Raw genomic sequence first — 27,698 nt, 5'->3', positions numbered from 1 at the left:
CACAAAAGCGACAAAAGTAGAATACAGGCTAGTGAAATGAAGTTCCAGAGGAGCAGGTTGGGTGTAACAAGACGAGACAGATTGCGAAATTTGTATGTGAGGGAAAGACTAAAGGAGGAACCAGTACAGGACAGGATAGAAAAATCAAGACTGCAGTGGTATGGACACATGAAGAGAATGGATGAGGGAAGAATTCCAAAGAGGATGTTTGATCTGCAACTGGAGGGGAAGAGGCCCAGAGGAAGACCAAGAGATAGATGGGTGAAGGGAGTGAAGGAATGTGTGATGAGAAGAGGAGAGAACTGGACGAAGGTGGAAGAGGGGGAATGGTGGAAAGACAGAACACGATGGAGAGGCTTGTGTTCCCGACAGACCCAGCCAGTGGCTGGAAACTGTCCAAGATGATGATGATGATGATGATGATTGTGACTAGATAACTCAAAATTTTGCAACAAAATCATTAAAGAGAAAATATACTGGAGAGTGACTGTAAGAATTCCAAGATGTTTAATAAGGTTTCTGCTAAATGTATAGTTATATTATCCTTATTGCTAGCATCTGCTGAATAAACAGTTTATATGCTTCAGATGCACTGCTCCAGAAGATACTGTGATATGCGATTCGTTCATCTCATTACGTACAATTTTCAAATCATTTGTTTTGATGTATAGGAGACATGTCAAGGTTTACAAAAGAAACTTTTTTCTCTTTTTTAAGAGAAATACAGAAGTTTACATTATATTTTACATTTCTAAGTTACAGCTACACATGTACATAAAATAATACAAGTAATACAATCCCTGTGTTCAGCCTGTGAAGCTGACTTCAATGAATTCATCGACAGAATAACAACACTTTTCCACCAGAAGAGTAAAGAGCAATCTTTTCAGTGAACCAAGCTCCATCTTAAATATATTGCTGCCTTTTATTTTATTGAAAATTTTTAACCCCATAACTCTGGCATTTGGGCATAAAGTTTTAAACAATGTGATGGAAGTTTGAACTTCTCTCTGTGGCAAGGGCTGTAGTTGTGGTCAAAATGGAAAGTATCTAGTGTATGTTGATTTTTATATAGGAACACCACCACCTCATCTATGTAAAGTGAGGGGATAGATAGTATTTTTAAATTTTTTAACAGTGGTCGACAGGATTCCCCCCCCCCCCCCCCCCAACACACGTTTCTAATTACTTTCTTTTGTAATACTAGGAGCCTAGTGACATTTGCTCACTTTCCCCAGAAGATTATGCCATAACGAATAACTGACTCGAAGTAGCAGTGGTAAACTATATTTCTGGTATCCATGTTTGTGACACCTGACAAAGTACACATTGCAAATGCTAAGTTGTTCAGTTTATTTGCTAAGTCATCTATGTGTACCTTCCAATTCAAATTTTTGTCAAGATTTAGATTAAGAACTTCACGTGGTTTGCTTCTGTGATATCCTGATCATTGCAAGTAATCTTTATTTCAGTCCTTTCTACTGATTTAGCTTCAAATTGCATCATTTTGGTTTTAGTTACATTTAGTTTTAGTCCATTTTGATAGAACCAAGATTCGAGTTTTTTCGACAGTGTTTTTGGCTTTTTCTGGAATACTTCCAGATACTTCATTTTCAATTAGAACTGATGTATCGTCAGCAAATAAGACTGAATGAACATCAATAGCAAGTGGTAGGTATTTACGCAAAAAAAGAAACAGATAGGGACCCAATATCGAACCTTGTGGGACTCCTTGAGGAACTGTTTTCCAGTCTGAGGAATAATTGATTCCATTTGAAGTTAAAATTACTCTTTGTTTCCTACTTGACAAGTAAGAGCTAAACCATTTTACAGCAGTGTCCCCGATTCCATACTTCTGAAATTTGTGGAGGAGTAATGCATGGTTCACTGAATCAAAAGCTTTAGTTAGATCACAGATATTTCTGAGACCTTTCTACCCTTATCTAACATGGAGCATATTTTTTGGATAAACTCAAATAGCATTCACAGTGCTATTACCCTGTTGGAATCCGAACTGGTTTTTAAAAATTATATCATTTACAGTAAGAAATTTATTAATTTGTTTTGCTGCAATCTTTTCAAACAATTTAGAGAAGACAGGCAAAAGAGAGATAGGGCGGTAATTCCCCATATCTTCTGTCAATCCTTTTTTGAATAGAGGTTTGATCTCAGCATATTTCAATACATTTGGAAAGCATCCCTGTTAAAAAGATTGATTTATAATAATTGACAGTGGTTGAGAAATAATATTGTACACACACTTGATTACAGATGTTGTTATTTCATCCCACCCATGTGAGGTTTTGTTTTTTAGAGACAATATTTCCTTTTCCCCATCCCTTTGGGTGATTTTTTCAAATTGTTTAAATGATGTGTACTGGCAGTTTTCCAAATTTGTGATGCCTTGATAGAATGTCATATCCACATCTGATCTTACTACATTTAGTTAGAATTCATTGAAAGAACTTACATTTGAACAGGGTTTACTTTAATTTCATTTTCACATCTAATTTTCAAAATGTCATGAATTTTTACTTTGGCTCCTAATTCAGACTGAACAACTAACTGACCACACTGCTTTTGTCTCATTTCTGTGTTCTTGTATAAATTTATTATTTGCCATTTGTTTTTTAGTTGCCACTACAACTTTCCTAATACAGCTTTAAACTGTTTGACATAAGTAACAAAATCCGGATTTCTGTTTGATTTTTAACTCATTGTGGAGCTCTCTCTTTCTGGTACTAGAAATTTTTATTCCTGTTATAATCCATTTGAGTTTACCATTTACTTTCTTTTTCTTATATCTGTGAGGAAATGATTCATTAAATACCTCTAAGAAACAATTTAAGAATTTGTCATAGTTTATCGAGCTTGAAGTATTGTGGTCTACAGACAAGCTTATTATACTTAATTTACTGCGGAATAAATCCATTTTACTTTTACTGAGATCCCTTTTTATATACACTTCTGGAGGCTTTAGGTTATTTGCTTTTGGGAGCTCAATAAACAGAGCCGAGTGATGTGAAATACACAACTCTAAGCAGTATTTGTGCTTATTTCCACTGTCAAATTTGTAATTAGTAATAATATTATCAATGCAGGTCATTGATCTGCTGTTTTCCCTAGTGATTTCAGAAAAGTTTAGCTTGAAACCAGATTTCTGAATTAAGTCATGACAAGACAGAGTGAAAATATAAAACAGGCAGCAAAGGTTTGCAAACTAAGAAATCACTTGGGCTTTAGGTCAGCACACTGAGAGAGGCCTCCAAGTGCATAATATGCTTAACTCAGCTTCCTTATTACGTCATCTATGTGTTGACTCCATTTTAACCAGTTATTCAAATGAACACCAATGATATCCACACAATGTTTTCCATCCAGTGCATGACTAGTAATGTCCACTTATGGTGCTAACAGGTCATTATTGCTTGTCTGAAACTGCATAATAATAAGTCTCTGTGTGATAAAGACTTCAGTTGTTGTCTATGAGTCACTTGCTGGCATGTGCAGACACATCTGAGCTAGGTTCTTCATCAACATATCAGTTACATCAGCAAAAAATTGAGCTTCTGAACTGCCGTTTAGAGTCACAGGAAAATTATTTATGTATGATAAAAACAAGTGGCTCCAGCACTGACCCCTACACCACCATGAATGTTATGTTTCCCCATTTTGAGATTTAGATTCACAACTGTGCCACAGTCTGTCAATGGAATGCTGCCTTTTTTTATGAAGGTAAAAATATCTATCCATGAAAGAGGGATGCAAGTTAAAGAGGGATGCCATTTATGCCAATAAACTTTAGTTTGTCACGTAGAATTTTTATGATTTACACAATCAAAGTCTTTAGCAGGATCTCAAAGCTTGCTAGCACCTAATTTGTGAGGTTTTGTATTGCTTTTTTCTGTGGAGAAAGCCAATTTCAGAAGTAAATGACAAGTTCTGCTCACTTTAATGAGTCAGTCGTATATCATAAGTTATTTTCTAAAATGGTTTTGAAAAGATTGGGAAGGGGGTTAAACATGCCTATAATTGGACGTTTTTGCTTATTTTATAGATGGGTGTTACTACAGCATATTTATGCCTTTCAGAAAATGCCCTGAATCACTGATTGATTAAAAGATAACTAAAGCGAAATACTATCAAGTCACAACGCGATTTTAATATTCTGCTAGATACAACATCATAGCCAGCAGGATTACTAATCATTAGTATTCTCTGTTGAACTTTGAAAATTCTTAGAGGCAGTGTTTTTGAAACTAATGCCTGTTGGTGCCACATGCAATGCCAGCACGAATAAACTTAATGAGTCTGTGGTTGTTGAGACCACTGTGAGGAAGTAATGACTCAATTTGGTGGCCGATGCTTTGAAGGTGTCACTTTTTCTGCAAGAACTATTTTTGCTTGTTACTTATTTAATAGTGTGTCTAATAATTTTTGCCCTATTGCTTGAAGTATTTTACTTTTGAGTAAAGTACACGAGTTTTGCTTTCTCAGTGACAGACAAGAGGATTTTACAGTACTGGTGGTAATGGAGTTTTCACTCTCAGGTAAAGCTTGTGAACTGAATTAGGTGCACCTCTCTCTTAGTACAAAACAGATGAATCCCAAGAGCTATCTGTTCCTTGTACTAGCTTCTGTTTTAGGAAAAACAAATCTCAATAGTGCAGCACAAACAAGTTCAAGAAGAATTAAATTTCTACCTACACTGTCTGCTTTATAAATGTTTCTGTAGCACACTTCCCGTAATTTCTCTTCAAACACTGTCATTGGTTATGACATTGCAATATAACACTTTTCTTCTGTGACCTGGCAGGTCAGAATATTTTATTTTTAACATTTGACCATCATGGTCTGATAAACCATTGATTTGCTCTAAATCATTGCAGGTTCTTGCATCTAACAACAAACTGTCACTAGCTGTTGCGCGATGTTGTTCAATCCTTGTTGGGAATTTTACTACGGAAAATGATCCAAAGCTGGACATCAACAACTGTATACGTCTTCTGTCAGTTGTATCCAACAGTAAGTCAATATTAAAGTATCCACAAACAATGATTCTCCAGTTCAGTTTGCATAATATTAATAAAACAACTTTATCAAGCTTAGATACTTCCCAGTAGTGGCCTGTAAACTAGTCTACATCTACATATGTACTCCGAAAGCCACCATATTGTGCATGGCGGATGGTACCTTGTACAACTGCTAGTCATTTCCTTTCCCATTCCACTCACAAATAAAGTGACAAAAAATGACTTTTTATATGCCTCCGTATAAGCCCCGATTTCTCTTACCTTTGTGATCGCTACATGAAATATACAGTGGTGGCAGCAGAATCGTTCTGCAGTCACCTTCAAAGGCCAATTCTCTAAATTTTCCCAAAAGCATTTCGCGGAAAGAATGTCTTCTTCCCTCAAGCCATTCACATTTCAGTTCATGAAGGTGCTCTGCAATACTGGCGTGTTGATCGAACCTACTGGTAACAAATGTAGAACAGCTTGGCTCTGAATTGCTTCAATGCCTTCTTTTAGTCTGACCTGGTGGAAATTCCAAACACTCAAGCAGTAGTTAATAATGGATCACACTATTGTTCTGTATATGGTCTCCTTTGTGGATGAACTACACTTTCCGAAAATTTTCCCAATACACCAAAGTCAACCATCCATTTTCATTACACAAGTGTTCCATTTCATATCACTTTGAATCATCGGGATATTTAATCAACACAACTATGTTAAGCAGCACACCATCAATGCTGTGTTCAAGCTTTAAAGGACTGTTTTTTCTACACTTAGAGCAAGCTACCGTTCATCACAGGTAGAAATTTTGTCTAAGTCATCTTGTATTATACTACAATCACTCAATGCCCACAGTGTCATCAGCAAACAGCCACAGGCTGCTACTCACCCTGCCCATCACATCATTTATGTACACAGAGAATATGAGTGCTTCTATCATGCTTTCCTGGGGCACTTCTCATGACACCCTTATCGCTGATGAACGATCACCATCGATGACAACATACTGAGATGCATTACATAAGAAATGTTTGAGATACTTACATATCTGGGAAATCTAATCCGTATGCTTGGACCTTCATTAACAGTCTGCAGTTGGACACCATGTCAAACGGTTTCCAGAACTCTAGGAATACAGAATTTGCCTATTGCCTTTCATCTACAGTTTCCAGGATCTCAAGTGAAAAAAAGGTGAGCTGTGTTTCACACAAGTAATGCTTTCTAAATCCATATTGATTTGTGCTCAGAAGATCTTTCATTTTAGGAAAATTTATTATTTTCGAAATCAGGACTTGTTCAAGAATTCAGCAGCTAACTGATATCAAAGATATTGATCTGTAATTTTGTGGGTCATTTCGTTTACCAATATAATATGCAGGGGTCACCAGCCCTGTCCTGTAGTCGCTTGGAAATTTGTGTTGAGTGAGATATTTGTGATAAACGCAAGCTAAGTAGAGGACCAGTGGTGTAGAGTATTTTCTGTAAAAGCGAATACAGGCTCCATCTGCACAAGTGAAAAACTACGAGAGTACCAAGTTCCACATTTAGCTTTTTCTCTGTGCATTCATGGTTTAATTTTTAAATCCCTTGACTGTATTTGTACTCAACGACGTGTAGGCATTCAGTTTAGTAACCGTAAGATGCAGATTTGTGCAGTCTACAGTGCAGGTGTCATTTTTTTCTGAACAGACAGCCACACAGCTCAGTAAGGCATCAGCTTCTGTTGGCGACACACCAGGAGAGTCGCAAGTTATCCATTTAGCTTTCTCTGTCTGTTTTAATAGTTAACTTTTAAGTTTGTAGTATTAGGACGGTTAGGATGTGTGTATGCTGTGTGCAGGCTTAGGATGAGCTGGCCGCATTTCACAAATAGCTGAAGATGCTCTTGGTTGCAGTCATCCATCTTCAGGCTACTGCTTCTGGGTGTAGTGGTGGCAGAGAATCTGGTGCATCGCACGGGACACCTCAAGGTGTCACTTGTTTCACCCACAGGCTCTGCTCCTGAGGCATCTTGCAGCATATGTGACGGGGTGGGCGGTGCCTTCATCACCAAGTAAGTGGCAGATAGTGATGTATTCATGTTGCTCAGAGCAGAGTGTCAACATGGGGGCTGGCCATCTGGTTTTGCCTATTCATCCTACGAATGGACAGGTGGCCACTCTTCCAGCAGCACCTGAGCACGCACACAGAAGAAGGGGTTTACTAGTAATCAGGAGCTTTAATATTAGGTGAGTTAAGGAGCACCTTAGGGAAACAGTTTCCAGGGCTGAAATGAAATGTGATGAGGAGGAGGCCCTGCCTGCAACTATCACACATGCAGGGTGCAGTCATCTGTAAGTTGTGGCTCACACAGGCACCAATGATGTCTGTTGCTTGCATTCTGAAGCCATCCTTAGTAAATACCCATAACCTGCAGAAGTGGTAAAGACTGGGGCCCCCACTCAAGAGGTGCAAGCAGAGCTCACAAGTTGCAACACCATTCGCAGGGTTGATCAGTGTCCTTTGGTTGGATACCTCGAATAAAGTGTCTGTTGAATCTGCAACAGTCTTGGCTGCAGATTTCTGGAACTGCATTATAGGGTGGGGAATCAGAGGACTCCCCTGAATGGGTCTTGGATGTACTACACAAAGGAAGCTGCTACTCAGCACTTTGGGGTTCTTTAGGCTAAGCAATAGTTTGAGGTCCTCTAGAAAACACTTGCAGCCAATACGCAAAGAGTGAAATCAGACTGCAAGCAAATAGACTTCAACTGGCAAGGTTTTAACATTAAATTAAACTGATCATAAACTTCCTGATTTTACTGCCCTCCAGGAAAGTTATCATGCTCAAACTATTCTCAAAGCAGATAGTTGGCTGAAACCCAAAGTAGAAAGCTCCAAAACATTTAGTGAGGCATAGAACACATATCAAAAGGACAGATTAGACCCGTAAGAGGGGAGTGTTCATTGCAATCGACAAAAATATTGTGTTTATCGATCCAAAAATTGGGTAACTGCAAAGTTACCTGGAAAAAAGTAACAGGCTTAGGGGGAACTAAATTAATTATCAGATGTTTCCACTTGTCACACGATTCCACTGTGACAGTTACAGAACCATTCAAAGTAACTTATTTTCAGTAGTCTCGAAATACCCAGAGCATGCAATATTAGTTGGAGACAATTTTAGCCTCCCAAGCACAGATTGGGATGTCTAGGATTCACTGCAGCTGGTACAGACAGACAAGTCTTGTGAAGCAGTTTTGAACACATTTTCCAGAAACTGTATTGAAAAGCTAGTTTGGCACTCTGCATGCAATGGAAATATTTTAGACTTTGTAGCTACAAGCAGGTCTGATCTTGTTGACAGTGCCAGTATAGAGACATGGATTAATGATCATGATATTATAACAACAATGACTACTAAGGCTGATAAATTGACCAAGAAGGCTAAGAGAGTGCTTTTACTGGAGACAAATGGCCATCATTTAGTTCCAATATGACAGACACAGATGAATTATGAGCACAGTTAACTGATTGCAAATCACGCTCTGAATAAGTATGTGTCGAGTAAATGGATTAAGGACAGAAAAGACCCACTGTGGTTTAATAACAAAATTCGGCAAATGCTGAGGAAACACAGAGACTGTTGCACTCTCAGTTCAAAAACGAATAAACATCCAATGACAGGTAGAAATTAGTAGCAATTTGTGCATCTTTAGACAGATCGATAAGCAAAGCTTGCACCCACCACTGTCATACCTTAGCAAAAGAGCTTTCCAAGAACCAACGAAAATTATGGTTCTAAGTAAAATCACTAAGCGGCTTCTATCCAGTCACTTGTGGACCAATCTGATGTGGCAATAGAAGATAGCAAAAGGAGAGCTGAAGTATTAAATTTTGCATTTCAGAAATTATTCACACAGGAGGACCGAGCAAACATACCTTCGTTTGAGCGTCAACAGACTCCTATATGGAGAACACAGTAACAGAGATCTCTGGTATAAAGAAGCAACTGAAAGAGTTGAAAACAAATAAGTCACCAGATCTGGTTGGAGTTCCAATTCAGTGTATGGCACTGGCCCCTTACTTAGCTCGCATTTATCACAAATCTCTTGCAAAGTCCAAACTCTCAAGTGGCTGGAAAAAAGCGCAGGTGGCTCCTGTATATAAGAAGGGTAAAAGAATGGGCCCACCAAATTACAGACCAATATCCTTAACATCCCTTAGCTCCAGAATTCTTGACCATGTTCAAAGTTCAAATATTGTAAATTTCTTTGAGACAGAAACCTTCTGTGTACAAACCAGTACACATTTATAAAGCATTTTTCATGGGAAACTAAGCTTCCCCTTGTATCACACGATATCTTGTGAGCCATGGATGAAAAGCAATATGCACATATTCATTTCTTGAGTTTTAGTCCTATCAGCTTGTGCGTTTCCCCTAGTTCTTTACCACAATTCAATTTAAAGAGATAATAATCATTAACCTGAAGGTCCTGACACTTATCTCCAATAGTTTGTTTTATATGGTCTCTACCCCTTCTAATTTGTGATCCTACCATAGAGTGGCACTAGCTGGTATCCATTCAAGATGTATATGTTTAACTACTAAAAATTCAGGGGAGGGGGGGGGGGGGGGGGGGGGTGGGCACTATTTAACTCTGGATCAAAATTAGAGTATGCGGCAGCGATTTATTGGGATTATAAGAACTGAAGTCGAGGTTCAAAATATCTATAGTTCTGCTGCGAGCTGTTTTCATAGAGAAGTCATTCCTGGTCTCTTATCAAAATGGTTATCATTGTGGGTGTGTGTAGTGATTAGTGTTTTATTTGTCTCATAACATACAATTTCTAATCATACGATTAGTGTACAGGGGACACATCAAAAAAATGGATAACACAACTTAGGCCTAATTGGTACAAAGAATTTTAACATTAATATAAACTTTTATTTTTCTTTCCTCCCTTTTATGAAGGACAGCTACATTTACACACAAGACTTTAAATGTTCAGTTCATCCTTCATGAACTCCTCAACAGTGTAGTAGCAGCGTTTGACAAGTATATCATATAACTTTGTTTTCAGTGTCTCTAGGTTCATACTCAGACCATTCTTTCCTTTTAGCTTGTTATGAATTTTCATTGCCATATACTGAGGAAACTGCGCATATAGGTGTAAGTGATGAGTGGGAAGCATAAGACTGTCTTTGTTTATCGTGTTATACGTGTGATTGAAACAGTTTTTCTCAAATAACTCTAAATTGCTGTGTAGAAAGATGATAATATCATAGACGTATAAGGAGGGAACTGTTAATAACTGTTGTTTTTCAAATAGTGGGCGACATGATGTCCTTGGATGGGCAGTACACATGTTCCTTATTATTCTTTTCTGTAATTTTAGTATGCGCAACATATTGCTTGAATTTCCCCAAAAAATAATACCATACCTTACAACTGATTGAAAGTAGCTGTGGTACGCAATTTTCCTTGTATTCATGTCTGTTGCACTAGCTAATATTTGCACAGCAAATGCAAAGCTACATAATTTGTTTAACAGGTAGTCAATATGTTTATTCCAATTTAAATTTTTATCTAGGTTTAACCCTAAAAACTTCACAGAATCCACTTCTTCTATATCCTGATTTTTATGAGTTATTTTAATTTCTTGGGGCTTTCACTGTTTTGTTCTGATTGGACCATGTGGGTTTTGGGGACGTTCAATCTTAATCCATTCAGTTGGAACCATGTTTCTAGAGGGATGTTTTCTGGCTCCTGGTTTTCAATTAATTCAGATGTGTCATCTGCAAAGAAAATCGATGGAGCATTTATATTGTTCGGTAAATCATTAACATAGAACAAAAACAAAATAGGTCCTAGAATCAAGCCTTGGGGGATACCTTGGGCTACTGTTTTCCATTTTGAATAGTAATTTGCTGCATTTGATGAGATAACCACTCTTTGTTTCCTATTTGATAAGTATGAAGTAAGCCAATTTAGAACATTACCCTTGATCCCATACTTGTCAAGCTTATAGATGAGCAGTGCATGATTCACAGAGTCAAAGGCTTTTGTGAGATCACAAAAGATTCCTGCAACTTTATTATGGTTGTCTAAAGATGTGCTGATCTTGTCGATAAACTTGTTAATTGCATCAATAGTACTTTTGCCACGCTGGAAACCAAATTGGTTTTCTGTAATAATATCATACTTCTCCATAAAATTTCGAATCTGCATAGCAGCAGCATTTTCAAAGATTTTTGATAGGACTGGAAGGAGGGAGATGGGACGATAATTCCCCATAGTATCTGACACAAAAGCATTTCAACAATATTTGACAAAGGTACTTCAATTGGGCCAAGAATAGATTAAACCTGATGATACATGTTACTTATGTGTATCAGTGCATATACATCTGTTTAATGCATTGAGAGAGTGAAGGAAGAAAATACTTAAGAACTTTCCTATGTGATACAATCAGGACCTCATTCTACAACACAAAAATCTATACTGCAAAGAAAATTCTTCTCTTAACAATGTACACTGTATGATTTTGTTGCGATCAAGTTTGCATATCATATCTAAACGGTACTTGAAATCGATTTCACTCATGTGGGCAGTGCATAACTGATCAGTCAGAACATTATGACCACTGGCCTAAGATTGATATAAACCTGCCTAGGCAATAACATTGTCACCTGGTGAGGAATGACTGCTAGTCAGGCATTCGTATTGCGACGTTAGAGGTGAAATTCTTGGATCATCGCAAGACAAACAGAAGCGAAAGCATTTGCCAAGCACTTTTTCATTAATCACAAACAAAAGTTAGAGGTTTGAATGTGATCAGATACCGCGCTACTTCTAACCATAAACGATGCCAGTCAGCAATCCGTCGCAGTTCCTCCGATGACTCAGCAGGCAGCCTCCGGGAAACCAAAGCTTTTGGGTTCCGGGGGAAGTATGATTGCAAAGCTGAAACTTAAAGGAACTGACAGAAGGGCACCACCAGGAGAGGAGCCTGCGACTTAATCTGACTCAACACGGGAAACCTCACCAGTCCTGGACACGGGAAGGATTGACAGATTGATAGTTCTTTCTTGATTCAGTGGGTGGTGGTGCACGGCCATTCTCAGTTGGCAGAGCGATTTGTCTGGTTAATCCAGATAACAAACGAGACTCTAGCCTGCTAACTAGTCGCGTGACATCCTTCATGCTGTCAGCGATTACTTTTCTTCTTAGATGGACAGGCGGCTTCTAGCCGCACGAGATTGAGCAATAACAGGTCTGTGATGCCCTTAGATGTTCTGGGCCGCACGCGCGCTACACTGAAGGAATCAGTGGGTCTTCCTAGGTCGAAAGGCCGGGGTACCCCGCTGAACCTCCTTCATGCTAGGGATTGGGGCTTGCAATTGTTCCCCATGAATGAGGAATTCCCAGTAAGCACGAGTCATAACCTCGTATTGATTACGTCCCTGCCCTTTGAACACACCGCCCATCGCTACTACCGATTGAATGACGTTGATATCAGAGAGAGTGCTGTCCATGTATAGAATGGGAAAGTGTGCAATCTATCTGGGTTTGACTGAGGGCAGATTGTGATGGTCAAGAGGCTCAGCACGATCATTTCGGAAACTGCATGACTTGTTGTGTGTTTGAGAAGTGCTATGGTGATTGTCTTCAACACATGGCAAAACCAAGGTGAAATCATATCCAGATGTTGTGGAGTTGGGCTGCAACCTCTCATTATGATGGGCCTCCGCAGCCAACAACTCGTGCTTGTGCCAATGTTAACACCATAACACATGCAACTATGACTGCAATGAGTATGTGACTGAACTTTGGCACAGTGGCAGAGCATTGCATGGTCTCAAGAATCCCAATACCTTCTTCATCATGCCAATGGGAGAGTGGGATCTGTCATATTCCAGGGGAACAGCTCCTTGAAACCTGTACTGCAGGACAGAAACAAGCTGGCATCGGCTCCATCATGCTTTGGAGAACATTCATAAGGGCACCCATGGGTCCAGTGGAACTCATGCAAGGCACCATGATGGCCAAGGTGTATCGTACACTAGTTACAGACCACACACACTCCTGCATGATGATCATGTTTCCCAATAGCAGTGGCATTTTTCAACAAGATAACATGCCATGTTGCAAGGCCAGAAGTGTGATGGAGTGGTTCGAGGAACACACTGGTAAGTTCCAACTGATATGCTAGCCACCCAACTCACCAGATCTGAACCCAATCGAACATATCTTGGATGTGATTGAATGTGGCGTCAGACCCCATCGTTCTTCTCCCCAGAATTTACTGCAATTAGGTGACTTGTGTGCACAGATATTGTACCAGCTTTCTCCAGCAGCCCACCAAGGCCCACTGCTGCCATGCCATGAGTCGCCACTGTCATCTGTGCCAAAGGGGGACATACTGGCTATTAGGTAGGTGGTCATAATATTCTGGCTGATCAGTGTATAATGCAATAATATTGAAAAACCGGCCATACAGTCTCCCCACCCACAAACAGAATCTAGTTCCATATCCATAAAATTTTTGATAAAGCAAGAACTAAACTCTTTTAGAACAGTGTTCCAATGAAGTAGCTACAGATAGGATGAAAATACCAATATTCATTAGCAAACATAGTTGTCTTCACTAAATTTGTAGAAAATCACCAACCAACAGTGATGCAGAACAGCCAGAGTTCACAACAAATCTTGTGAATGTGGTGCTAATTACATAGGGGTGATATTTAGATGATTACAGCACAATAGGCCCAGGAATGTTTAAGTATCTACTGTGCAAAATCACCTGAGGAAGGATGCAAGATTCATTTTGAAATCTGAAAATATTAAGAAAATCGTCAATAGGAAAATGCGAATGAAATCTGGGCCTAAATGAAGCTTCAAATACTTCTTTGCCAACTCATAATCTAAGCCACCATTCTATCTAACTTAAGCCGTAGGTTGCGCTACAGATCAGTATGTCACTGCATCTAAGACTTAGTATCCACATCCACTGGTTTCGCCATTTCGTAACCAAACCATCACTTTCCAACCCAACCTAGACATTGGGCTACACTACACAGAAGTCTATCACCACAACCCACATTTGAAAAATTAAACAATGAAAGCTCCAGATTGGAATATCGGGTATATTAGGAAAATGATAAGATTGCTACTTACCATAAAAATGACCTGTTGAGTTGCCAACAGGCAGAACGAAAACACTGTTACACATTATAGTTTTCCGTCAAAGCCTTCTTCACCAAAGAAAACTTTTACTCATTCACGCAAACAAGCACACCTCATGCACATGACTGCTACTGCTGACAGATACTACTAGAATGTAATGTCACATGAATGGCAATTTGGAGTAGGGTGGGGAAGGGATAGCAGGTACAGGTTTGGGTAGAGATGAGCAATGTCTGGTTTGGTGTGCAAGGCCTAGACGGTGGCCTGACGAGACTGCCAGGTGCAGTATGGGAAGGTGGGATGTGGGGCAAAAGCTGGCAATGGAAAATAAAGGGATTAGGAAAAGGGAAAGGATGAGAGGGTGCAGGAGACACAAAAAGGGAGGAGGGGATAGGACAGAAGGGGTGGACACTATTGGGTGGAGGTGTGTTACCACAGGTTGAAGCTGGGATAGTTTCAGGAGCAGAGAAAGTGTTGTAATAATAACTCCCATCTGCACAGTACAGGGAATCTGATAGTGGAGGGGAGGATCCAGATGGCACAGGTGCTGAAGCAGACACTAAAATTAAGCATGTTATGTTGCTACATGTTGTGCCACCCCACGAGGTCTGCTATGCTCTTGGCCACAGTTTGATGGTGGGCATTCATCCTAGAGGCCAGGCGGTTGGTAGTCATACCAATACAAAAGGCTGTGCATTGGTTGCAGCAGAGCTGGTATATGACATAGCTGCTTTCACAGGTGACCTGAACTTTGATGAGGGAAGGTAAGCCTGTGACAGGACTGGAATACGAAGTGCTAGGGCAGTGGACTGGGCAGGTCTTGCATCTATGTTTTCCACAGGGAGATGATCCCTGTGGCAAGGTTGGGTGTGTAATGGAACATAAATTTAGGAGGGGTGAGAAGGATCTTGGGATGTCCCCAATTTCAGGGCATCACAGTAGATAATCAAAGCCCTGATGAAGGATGTGGTTCAGTTGTTCCAATTCGGGGTGATCATGGGTGATGAAGCCAATTCTTGGTGCAGTTGGGAGGATTGGGGTTGTGTGAAGAAATGGCACGGGAAACCTTTTTTTGGACTAGGTGCAGGAGACAGTGCCTGGCTGTGCAGGTCTTGGTGAGATTTCAACGTACTGGGAAAGGTGGTTCTTGTCATTCAAATATGCAGTCCCCATGTGGTCTGGCTGTAAGGGAGAGAATTTTTGGTGTGGATGGTACGGCAGCTGTTACATGCAGGTACTATTGGTGGCCGATGGATTTAATGTGGACAGAGGTGTGGATGCAGCCATCAGAGAAGGAGGTCAACATCCAGGAAGGTGGCACACTGGTCTGATGGGCACCTGGTGAAGCAAATGGGAGAGATGATGATAAGGTTGTGAAGGAATGAGGATAGGTTGCCTTCACCCTGAGCCTAGTACATAAAGATTTCATCAATGAACCTAAACCAGACCCGGGATTTGCACTTTTGGAAGACTATGAAGGTTTCCTCTAGATGGGCCATAAACAAGATGACATAGGAAGGTAACATGCAAGTGGCCATGACTGCTGCAGATTTCTTTATGCACATTCCCTTCACAGGAGACAACTGACCAACACCTCCAACCAATTGCCTGTAAGCTATCCTCCCCTCAAAGATAGCAACAACATCCTTCACCGACTCTTCACCATCTGCACCCCTTTATCTCCTGGCTCCCTACTGGTCACTGTTGATCCCACTTCTCTGTACACCAGCATCCCTCATGCCATGGTCTTGCCACAACTGAACACTATGTTTACCAATGACACCAGACCCACTACCCCATTCCTCATACATCTAACTAACTTTATCCTAACATATTACTACTTCTCATCACGTTGCAATCTAGCCCTTGCACACCCTACCATACAGTGCTCTTCTCTCCCTCCACTTGTATCCATCTAACACTCCCTCTTTCCCGCACCACTGCAGACTGATATTCACATGACAGTTGCATTCCAGTCAGAGCTGCCAGTGGTAGCAGTCATATGTGCATGAGGTTTTCTTGCTTGTGTGAACGTGTGTGTATTTTCTTTGCTGAAGAAGGTTTTGTCTGAAACTATAACGTGTAACAGTGTTTCCATTGTACCTGTCTGCAACTCAAAAGATCATTTTTATGGTAAGTAGCAGTCTATCCTTTTTCTAATACCGTCGATATTCCAAAAACTAGTATAGACACAAAAGAAATATTGCCAGCATTCTGTCCTCTTTCTGTTTATGCACATATCACGTCACATAACACATTGCCAATATGTTACATAACAAAACTGACAGCAGCCAGTCTCAACAGATTCAGTTAGCAATGCTTTTCATAAATACAGTAGGTAATCCTTGTTAATTCAGTACATAAGTAAAATAACCAATGACTATGAACATGCAAATATTTGTTGCTGTTATTCATTATTAGTAATGATAATAAATTAACTGGGATGTTATTTTACAATGATATAGGCTTTGTTAGCTAATGCAAAGAAAAACCATCATTGATGTGTATCAACAACTGAACTCAGAAGCCCTTGTAGATGGAACCATCCTAGCATTTCCTGAACAGATTTAGGAAAACCAGGGAAAGCCTGATTTAGGATGGACATAAAGAGCATGTGCCTCCCCTCCTGGATCTGAGGCCTATGACTTAAACAAACAACCTCACTCGGTTATATCTAACAATCAATTATCTTTTGTTTGTCCATACTTGCAGCAAGTTAACTTAAAAACATGAAAAATAATTACATACTGTTCATTTAGTCCCTTATCTCTACACACTCCATACACCCTTGCTAATTATTAGTTTTGTTTTCTACAATCAAGGAAATTCCAAAACATCCACTAAAGATAAAATGAGTTTTATGCATCGCTGATATTTCATATTCGTTGTCCACCTCCATAGCTCAGTGGTCAGCGCAGCAGATTTCCATGCGAGGGGCCTGAGTTCAATTCCTGGCTGGAGATTTTCTCTGCTCAGGAACTTTGTTGTGTGCTGTCATCGTCATCATTTCATCCTCATCAACACGCAAGTCACCAAAGTGGCGTCAATAAAAAAGAGTTGCACCAGGTTACAGGCCTACCCGACAGGAGGCCCTAGCCACAAGACATTTTATTTTCAAATTTATTAAATGAAATAAGTCATCTTGCTGATAATGCTAGCTCCTTAATCAAATCCAGCAGATATCAGTCAAATGCATGATAAATTAAATTTTCACTACACACACTGGTTGGTTGGGTACTTCACTATTGCTTCAACTCATGTGGTGACAAAACTACAACATACATAGATCTCTACAAGGCAGTACATAACTTAACAACAACAGTTAAGAATGGGGAGGAATGACGAACTAAAATAGAATGTTTGTTATCTTCATATGCCTATAATTCATATAAAATTGGATTAGACAGTACCTAATTCGTTGCCCAAAGATACTCTTAAGGGCTCAATTTCACCAGTTTTAGCCCTGAATAGTATTGTTCTTTGGTAATAACATGGTATAAAAATGAATGATGGCATTATACTAGGTTGTTTGATATCCATTGGTTTGCTGCACTTCACTCAAATTGCCCATGTTTCATGTCTTTGATTTGATAAGTAGATGGCTATTCTTATATTTACTGACAAGAACCTCACATAGCGATACATGAGGTATCACGGCCAGTTAAATCAAAACTTGATGATAGGTTTAAATTAAATGTAGTAGCCTACATCAGTCACTAGAGACCTTCCAATTGTAGAGAGCTAAAGACAGATGCATGTCAAAGCAGTGATGATGGCTCTTGTATGTAGTGGCAGCTGTTCCACAAGTGAGGAATTCACTGTGCAGAGGACTGAGTTAGCACCTTTCCAAGCGGTAATACTCTCTCTTTCATATACAAAACTCCCAGCTGCATCTTGATGGGGTGCACTGGCCAGTGTAATTTGAGGTGTTTCAGCTTGAGTAGATGATTTGGGGAGGAAAAGAAAACAAAAGTTGCCTGCTCAACACATACACATTATGCACGTTTGGATAATGTAAACTCTAGTAAATACGTTCTCGGTTAGAGAAAATTCCATTTATGCCCATTAAAGTAAACAAGCACTACTACTACTACTACTACTATTACTACTACTACATTTATACTGATGAGTTTCTATAACGAGACTTTCTATGCGGGTGATAAGTTTATCAAGCGTCACATGTTCTATTTTGTGAATTTCGAATCAGTGCTACAACTTAGGTCCCAAAACTTGCAAAGCCGTATAGTAGACAAAGCCTTCAGCTAAACAGGTGTGCTGTTCACGGCAACTGTCATAGTAATCAATATACGCTTTACAAAGCGATGAGGGTTATATATGTTCCTATTGAAAAGTTTCTTACACATTTTTCTTCGACACTATAGCAGAAATCTCACTAGTTTTACTTTAGGTTTGCACGATTTTAGACTTTCCTAATGTTTAGAGCAGAAATAAACTAACCGATCCGTAACTGCTTGCAAACATCAACCACTCAATCTTTCGCAACAGTAACTTTCCGTCCGATCATAACAGCACAGTTTATACACAAGCGTCTGTAGTCGATAGACACAGTTGCGACTCTGACCATCGACATACAGACACCCTGTCGATATACAACAACAAAACCATATATAATTATATAATTTTATATAGACGAGAAGAGTGTGCATGTCAGTTTATGTTGCGACTTGCGAGGATATTCTTTAAGTATGAGTGTTTAGCGAGTTACGATATAGTAATGCATAAGTGTGTGGAAATAAGTTATCGATCCATGGAGTTTGATATTTGCGCTTAGAGCGCGTTGTTTGTTTACCGTTACTCAATGTTTATTCTTGTCTTCTTGCGTTCCTGTTGATTTTCTAAATAAAACTTACTAAATTTTGTGGGTATTTATTTCGCCTGTATAATTTGTGACCTTGACGTACTGTACCGAAACAGCTGTGATTACACATTTTGAATTCTTGTTAACGCCATTCGGACCCAAAAATGTCGCTCAAATTTGCAACATTTCAGCTATTAATAAAGTGAAAAAAAATTCTTGTAGTATTGACAGAATTCCAGACAGGGTAATTATAGTTCGTTCCATCAGTATAGATTCTCAGCTAACCTGCAGTATCAGCTATTCTTTCAGGACAGGGGTATGGTACTGATACATCTGGCGCAATTAATTATGGACCAGTGCCACTACTGACAGGTCTTTTTTAAGTAATTAAACGAGTAAAAGTATGAAAGGCTAGCCGATTTCCAGAATAAAAGAAAGTTGACAAAACCGAAGTCACAAATTACAGGCCAATTTCCCTTCTAACGGCCTTTTCTAAGATACTGGAAAAGCTTATGTATTCGAGAATTTTGGAGCATCCAAATAAATATAACATTCTCAGCAAAAGTCAATTTGGATTCCGGAAGGGACGGTCAACTGAACAAGCAATTACATGCTTTCACAAATAAAGTTCTGGAATCAATTTATGACAAAATGGTAACAATTGGATTATTTTGTGACTTGACACTGTGAATCACCAAATCCTTTTACAGAAAGCTGACCTATTAGGAATAAGTGGCTTAGCAAATAAGTGGGTAGAATCATACCTCAAAGATAGGAAGCAGAAAGTAGTAGTAGATGTTACCGATGAGATCCATAGTGGCGTGATTTCATCTGAATGGAGAACCATTAAATATGAAGTGCCCCAAGGATCCATTCTCGGTCCTCTACTATTCCTCATATTTATAAATGATGTACCACAATGTTACAGTGCTTTTTTACCATTTTTGCAGATGACACCAACATTGTGATTGATGGTCATACCTGTGAAGATCTTCAAGGATCTGTTAAGAATGTTCGTGCTGATTTAGTGAAATGGTTTAGCTTAAATGGACTTTAATAAGACTGATTATATTCAGTTCACTCCAACTGCTAAAATGGAGGAGAAATTAACTGCGAAATGTGGAACAGAGTCAATAGAAAGAGTTGAATCAACAAAGTTTTTAGGCGTTTTAATTGACTCCAAAGTAAACTCGGCTCATCATATAATAAATCTAAAGAAGATACTCCGCTCATCGATTTTTGTCCTATGCGTTCTCTCCGAGAGTGGAAACATACACACAATGAAAGTAGCGTACTATGGATATTTCCATTCTCTTATAACATATGGTATTATATTTTGGGGAAATCAAACACTAGCGAAGAAAATACTCTTGGACCAGAAACGTGTTATAAGAATAATGAGCGATGTAGACTCCAGATGTAGTTATAGAAACCTTTTCCGGAAACTAAAAATTCTTACTGTCACGACCCAGTACATATTTTCTCTTACAGGGTTCATCAGCAAAAATACTGAGTTTCATAAAAGAAATAGTGAATACCAGGGTTATGATACCAGGAGAAAGCATGATTTCCTCAATGAATGTAAAAACCTGACCATGGTGCAAAAGGGTGTGCAGTTCTCTGGTGCAAAAGCAATTTGATAACCATTCTTCCTTTAGGAAGCATCTGAAGCAATTTCTACTGGAAAGGTCATTTTACGGTTTAAAAGAGTATTTTAGCAACAATGAAAAAACCACCTAGGTCTGTGGACCAGATATTTTGAGTGTGATACACCATAGTTTTAAGTTTGAGAAATGATGTAGGTACCATAGCCATGTAACATTCATAGTCATTTTCACTGGTTTTTAATTTGTTTTCGCTTTCTATGTGTAATGTTTGGTGTAATCTGCCACTCTTACCATATATGTGTATAGCAAACATGTAGTATTAATTTGTCTGATTGACTACTTTACTACTACCTTTGTATTGATTGTTTACTGACACACTCTATATCCTTGTGAGTTTATCACATTTGGATCAAAGGAGTAAGAAATAAATAAATAAAAAATTAAACAAATAAGCCAATGTTCAGATGGGGTTAGGAGAACAGATCAACAGAACCAGCCATCTTTCAGCCCATGAAAATTATCCATGTCTTGGATATGAATGAATAGTCTTAGATTTATTAAAATCATTTCATCTAAATATTCATGACCTACTGCTTATGAAGCTAGGTTGTTATGGGATCTGGGACTGGCCTTCAAATGGTTATAGTCGTATCTCTTTGACAGTTAACAGAGTATAAAATAATGTATCATGAAGGCAAGGATTATCTTTCAGTACAAAAGAATTAGTGGTGGTGCACCTCACGATCTGTAATTCCTGCTATATAAAAATGATTTGGGAAACCATTGGATGGCCGCAGGTACCGTGATGTTTGCCAGTGACACAAGTATTTTTATAAAAAGATGCAGTGATGATACTCTACACCAGAATGTCTCCAAAACAATAAATTAGGCACACAAATGGTTAGGGATAACATATTGGCCATAAATAAGAAAAAAAACAGTGTGGATGAATTTCAGTAATAATAGAAGTAAAGCTGGAATCAGCGTAACAGCTGAGTCAGAGAACTACGCTATCACACAAGCTCCATACACAAAATTTATAGGCATATGGATGGATGAGCACTTTAGGTGCAAGAACCAACTTGAAGTTTCGAATGAAAAAACTAAGTAAATGCTGTGTTGTGCTAAGAATGCTCCACAACTGTTGCAGCATTGAATGATTGTTGTGCCTATATGAACAGCTTGTGCAGATATCTTGTGATGGCCTGGGGAAATATAGAAATGGCAAAACAAACTTCAAAAAAGGGCTATCATGATAATGACAGGAAGTTGCCCATAGAGTGCCATGCAAGGAAATACTTAAAATAACGACACTCCCTATGAATGTGTGTGCTTTCTCGAAACTCACTGGGAGTTTTCAACATTGAACAATCAAGCACATAACTATAAAACAGGAACCAGAGATGGCTTTCACAGAGACATACACATAAAAGCCCTTTACCAAAAAGATGTACATTGTGAACCCTTTTTCAATTAAGAAAATTAAAGAATTCCATAAATTCAAATTAGAGCTAAAACAGTTTTTAATAACACATAGCTTTTATAACATTAAAGGATTTCAGAATACGAAAAAGTAAAATCATTTGTATACACTGATGAATGATAACTATATTTATATGTAAGTTTGTAAAAAACTTAATTATAAGACATTTTAGTGCAACTAGCCCTGCCTATGAATTGACTACATACCTACAGGGTATATTGCAAGGGAATGGATAAAGAGACTGAATTGAAATGACTGTATAGTCACAAAATTGTGCTAAATGAAGACAAATGCAGCAGTGTCAGAATTGAAGTACCCTTCCTCAGCCATAGGGTCTCAGCTGATGGCAGTGTTTGTAATCAGTAGACACAGTTGTGATTCTGACAATGGATGTACAAGCAGCCTCGTACCAAAAGAAGTCTCCACTTTATGCGACATGTCAAAGCCAACTTTTCTTGGCATGGTGAATTATTATTGCTGTCACCTTGTGGCAATAGCTTCAACTCAAGCACAGCTAACGAATGCACCTGCCAGTCATAACACCAAGAGCAAATCAGCACTCATGTGGACCCAGGAAAAGGATACAGCTTTCTGTAATCCGCAGTGAGCCTCGTGGAGGCAGTGCTCTTGCCCATGCTGTACCATCTGCACCAAAGAGTCAGCAGTCATTGGCAGCCATCAAGGTTTTTTTTTTTAGTAAAAAAATTACAGCTGTGGATGAAGTGGAGTGCTCACAATAGAGAGCAATTCGCGATATATGAGGAAGTGAGGCATTTTCGCCCTTAAATCAAAGCTCAGCCAGTGATGATCTACACAGACCACAAACCAATTATGTCACCCTTTCAAAATGCCAGTGATAGGTGTTCCCCTCGACAATTCTTAGACATCAAATTTATCAGTCAATCTGCCATGGACATATGGCATATTAAAAGCACATAGCTGCTGACTACTTATCTCCCATTTGCTGTTTAGTCATCGTTTTGAACTACAACCAGCTCACCATGGCTGTCCCAAGTGATGATCAACAATTTTACTAAACAAAATGAGCCGACTGGTAACAGTTCCAAAATATAGTGGGATGTCTCACAACATAAGCTAAAACACTACTTTTCATTGCAGTTACGCACAGTGGCATTTGGCAGTGTCTGCAGCCCAGCACACATGGGGGCATAATGTCACAAATAAATTAACTGACCATTTCATGTGGCAATCAATACCAGATGTGAGCTCGCTTTGTTGCCAGTGCAGCAAGGTGGGAAGCTATATTGATTGAGGTATTTGACATTTCTGTGGATCTTCAGGGAGGTATGGTCGTAGACACATCAACCTCGCTGGTCCTCTGCCACATCAGAAGGTTACGTGGCACCTGTTGATGGCGATTAACATATGTACAATGTGGCCAGAGGCTATAGCAGTTACAGAAATATCCACCAAAACAATTATAAACATTTTGATCACAAATTGGTTAGTGCGATTCAGCTGTCCTCTACAGATTACAACAAACCAGGGTCAGAAATTTGTGTCCAAACTTTTCATCAAACTGTCTAAACTCTGCAGCTTCCAATGCCACCACAATACAAATTATCATCTTGCTAGCAACATAGTGGTTGCCATCGAGGATTGTGGCAGACTACATCATTCCTGCACCACCGCCAGACCAGGCTGAACTATCACTGTGGGTAGAGGATCATTCCATGTCAAATTACCCAGCTCATGTCACCTGCTGGCTCAGATTTTCATGAAACTTCAAACATTTGCTTCTACCTACAACATAAGAACTTCTGCAATTTTCCTTAGTCTCAGACTAAAACTTGTTTCTATATTGGATTTTCAATGTAGTGATGTTCTGCTAATTTATCTCTGTGAGAATAGCCATTCAATGTGGTGCTTATTTACAGAAATACTCATAACTCAGACCTTTATAAAGCTTTTGATTTGGAATTTTTTTCAGAAGTTAAGCATGGCATATAGTTAACACAGAGACAATTTTATAGATACTAAAGCTATAAGGAAAATAACAAATATATTAATTTGTGTCACTTTTACTGTGAGGAAAAAAGGGCCATTGTAAGTAAGTTCATCCAGGACAGACATCCACAGCCTCAGATTTTCATGAAACTTTTTTTATGTATTTCTTTCCCCATGGTAATAACCAGTGTAATATTTCTTCCACATACTTCATATAGCTTTGATGTAAAAAATGGTAAAGTTTTCAAAAAGCACACATAAAAACCACATGGCTGGAACTGTCCATATCGATTGCGTTACTTAGAGAAAAAATGGAACTTAGCTTATTCTGAACACATCACTGTCACTCTTTTCCAGAAACCTAAATAGGGTGCATCTTTATGGAAAAAAATAAAATAATAACTCTGCACAACTTCTGGGAATATAAAAAATCAACTTAAATTGTTCTTGCCCTAACATAATTCCTTAAATATGCAAAATACTTTCAGAAAGAGCTGTTATCAGGCAATTTTTTAAATTAGCACTCAAATATGACATGATTGCAAACAAAAAATAAACAGCATGGGCTGTGATTGACACGGAATTTTCATATCATTGTTTAAAAAGTCATTTAAGCTGATACGCTTTAGTACATGTATCTTGTGTTGTGTTAAAAAAATAAAAGCAAAGAACCATGTGTTATAATTTTAATTGAAATATTTTCATTACCAATATTAATATTAACTATATTTAAGGGTATCAAATGACCATATTTAAATAACAATCATTTTGGGTAGACAAATGTTTAAAATGTAAATGTTCAGCAGTGAAGATCCTTGGAATACCCAAGTGAAAGTTTTAATATTGTGTCTGTTTCTAATCCATTATGAAGAATTGGATTTTGTTAACTTTGTATCATATTCATTAAAGTAATACATTATTTCTAATCTTCTTGATTCAGGTACACCAAATGTGCGTAAAAGTGTTTTCAAAGCCACAAAACAAGATTTTTCTCAGACCAAACAAATGACACTGCTGGTCCATGTGAGTGGAGAAAAAGTACTCCAGCATCTCCTTCTCATCACATACATTCTTGACAAAGGCCAATTACCACCTGTCATTATACACAGCTGCAACAAAAATGTTTTATTAAGAATTTGAGGATGGGTGCACCTCCATTGCAAAGCATTTTCATTGAATGAGAAAATCAAGGCAGGCATTTCAGAACAAGTTGCCCTTCTAATTTATAATGAATTATACGAAAGGGGTTTATAATTGTGAAAATTCCTGGTGCTAGGTATTGTGCAGGTTGTCAGAAATTTAATCTTGTGGTTCTAGTGTAGGAAATCTACAGTGATTTTCTCTGAGAAGTAGAAAAACATTTGTCAATATTAGCCTTGCAGAAATTGCAGACACCAGATGCTCTTGTTATTTGTACGTCATCCTCTACTTGAAGACTAGCTTTTGTCAGTACATCTTTTACAGCTCCTCCCAATCCACTGCACACAGATTTATCACGTCTAGTACCATGAAAGAAATGTTCAGTGCCAATAGAAAAATCATTTTTGTGTGCACAAAAGTTTCTAAAGCTTTTTCTATTTTTACATTGAGTAGTGCATCCATCAGTGAAATAATGCAGTTTCTTGACATATGTATAGTGTTCAGCCAACCACTTAACCATTTCTTTCTGAGCAGAATTTACAAATCCTTCATCATGCTCCAAATCATCTCCTATAAAGCAGCAGTTTACTATTACCTATCTATTTTCTTCATTTATCACATAAACAAAAACAGGATTGACTGTACAGCTGCTTCTTATCCACTGATAACTCTGGATTCCATTCTGAATTACAAAACTGCAGTTTTCATCCAATTAACTGGACTGCTTTTTCTGGGGTTAGGGTTTCTTTCAAATTTTCCAAAGATCTTGCCTAAGACCTAGATACAAATGAGTGCAGTTTAACTGCCTGTAATTCCATTACCAACAAGTCAGAGTATTCATCAACAATTGCATACTGCTTTACCATTTCTATCTGATGGTCTGTGTTTATCCACAGGGTGTATTCAATTTCATCATCAGCATCTTGGTAAGCTAATTTTTCTTTCAAAAATTCTGACAGTTTGCCATCACTGAGATAATTATGACAGTGATTAAGCATGCAATCATAGTTTTCCAAGCTACAAAAAAGAAATTTAATCCATGTTTCTTCAATGCGTTCACCATCCAAATGCAGTTTTACATTTTGGTAGATGCCAAAGACACACACCAAATGAGTGTCTGGAGTATCAGCTAAAACAAAACCACTCTGGTTTTGGAAAAAAAGTCAGTGTTTGGGTTCTCCCATTTAAAATAAGAATATAATCCCCTTAGGTTGCAGACGATGTCTTTTTTGCATATACACATTCTTCTGAATGCTAACTTCATCTTTTACTTGTGGTAACATTCGAGTATGTCCATCATTTTGGTAAAAGTCAGTGATAAATTTTACAAGTTCATCAGTGGTCATTTTATCTCCTTTTTGTATAGTAATTGATAAAAAAGCAATTCTCGTTTCAGTCTCCTCGTCTGTCAAACTACGTATTCACTAACATTGAAATCTGATGTTATTTTTTATTTGGACCAAATGGGTGGAGCTAAAGTTGAAACTTGAAATCTTTCAGATCTCTTTACTCTAGTCATTTTTTCTTTCATTAACAATATCATGGCATCAAACCTTCAGCTTTATTAACAGTTTCGTCATTCATTTCATGCTTCCTGCTGTCATAAACTTCAACCATGTAAACTAGTACCTGATACACTTTTCCTTCTAAAACATGCTTCACTTTTTATAGTTTTCGTTTGCCATATGAGGCCATGCTGTGATTTGGAATATAGTGAAGTTTTAAGGGCTACCACACCAAATCATCTAAAATTTTATTTACATTCTTGATACTTTGACTTTTTAGTACTGGGCTCAAGAAATATCACCCCCAGGTTACCTGCATCACTTTCATTTCCATCACTGATTTTAGTGTTTTCTTCACAAACCTTATTACATGATGTATACAGCTTTTTTGTCTTTTTTTTAAATATATTATCTGAGCACTTAATGTTTTAGGCACAGCCAAGCTTTCTGACATCATGGATATTTTCAACTGTCTGTGTGTATATTTTGAAAGGATTACAACTCCTTTATGGATTTCGAAAACTTTTAAGTAATAATATCTGTAACATCCATGTACAGTATTTCTTCCTTGATCTTCTGGAAAGTTTATATTGTACCACAGCAATATTAAATCTTGTTGCTCTTCACTCAGCACTAAAAATTTTTGAAGAGCTTTACTGTGGTATAAATCCTGTGACATTTTAACATGTTTATTGCCATAGAAAAAATGAGTAAATTGCTCCCAGAAGCCTTGTTAAGTGGTTCATGCAGTTTGATTCATCATCTCACTTGTAATTCATCTGTATCATCAAAACAAAACAAAAATTTTCTTGGCCGAAAATGGAAGCTGCAAGTTACCTTGTAGTTGGTGTGCAGACTAGAAAGCTCAGTTCTGTCACCGACTATGAGCTTACTCATCAACAATCAGTCACCAGCTTGTATATTTTGATGCATGTTTGACAATATGATTCACACCTTTGTTGTAACTGTGCCAGTAGTTCAGTCTTGG

At 38.4% G+C, this 27,698-nt stretch overlaps 1 protein-coding gene across 3 annotated transcripts in view; it reads right to left on the bottom strand.

Annotated features, from left to right (window-relative positions):
* LOC124802971 (F-box only protein 22-like) overlaps positions 1-27,698 on the bottom strand; it is a 219,274-nt gene that overhangs the window by 187,437 nt on the left and 4,139 nt on the right. Inside the window, exon 1 of one of the 3 annotated variants that reach the window (XM_047264062.1) lies at positions 18,647-18,758. The exons of 1 other annotated variant lie outside the window; for it this stretch is intronic. The gene's annotated coding sequence lies outside the window, so the exon portion shown is untranslated. Of the gene's footprint in view, positions 1-18,548; positions 18,759-27,698 lie in introns of those variants that run through there. One more of the 3 variants, XM_047264063.1, reaches the window with a different exon arrangement.

This window comes from Schistocerca piceifrons, chromosome 6, assembly GCF_021461385.2.
Source record: "Schistocerca piceifrons isolate TAMUIC-IGC-003096 chromosome 6, iqSchPice1.1, whole genome shotgun sequence".
Lineage (NCBI taxonomy): Eukaryota > Metazoa > Arthropoda > Insecta > Orthoptera > Acrididae > Schistocerca > Schistocerca piceifrons.
This window is presented reverse-complemented; position numbering and strand designations above follow the sequence as displayed.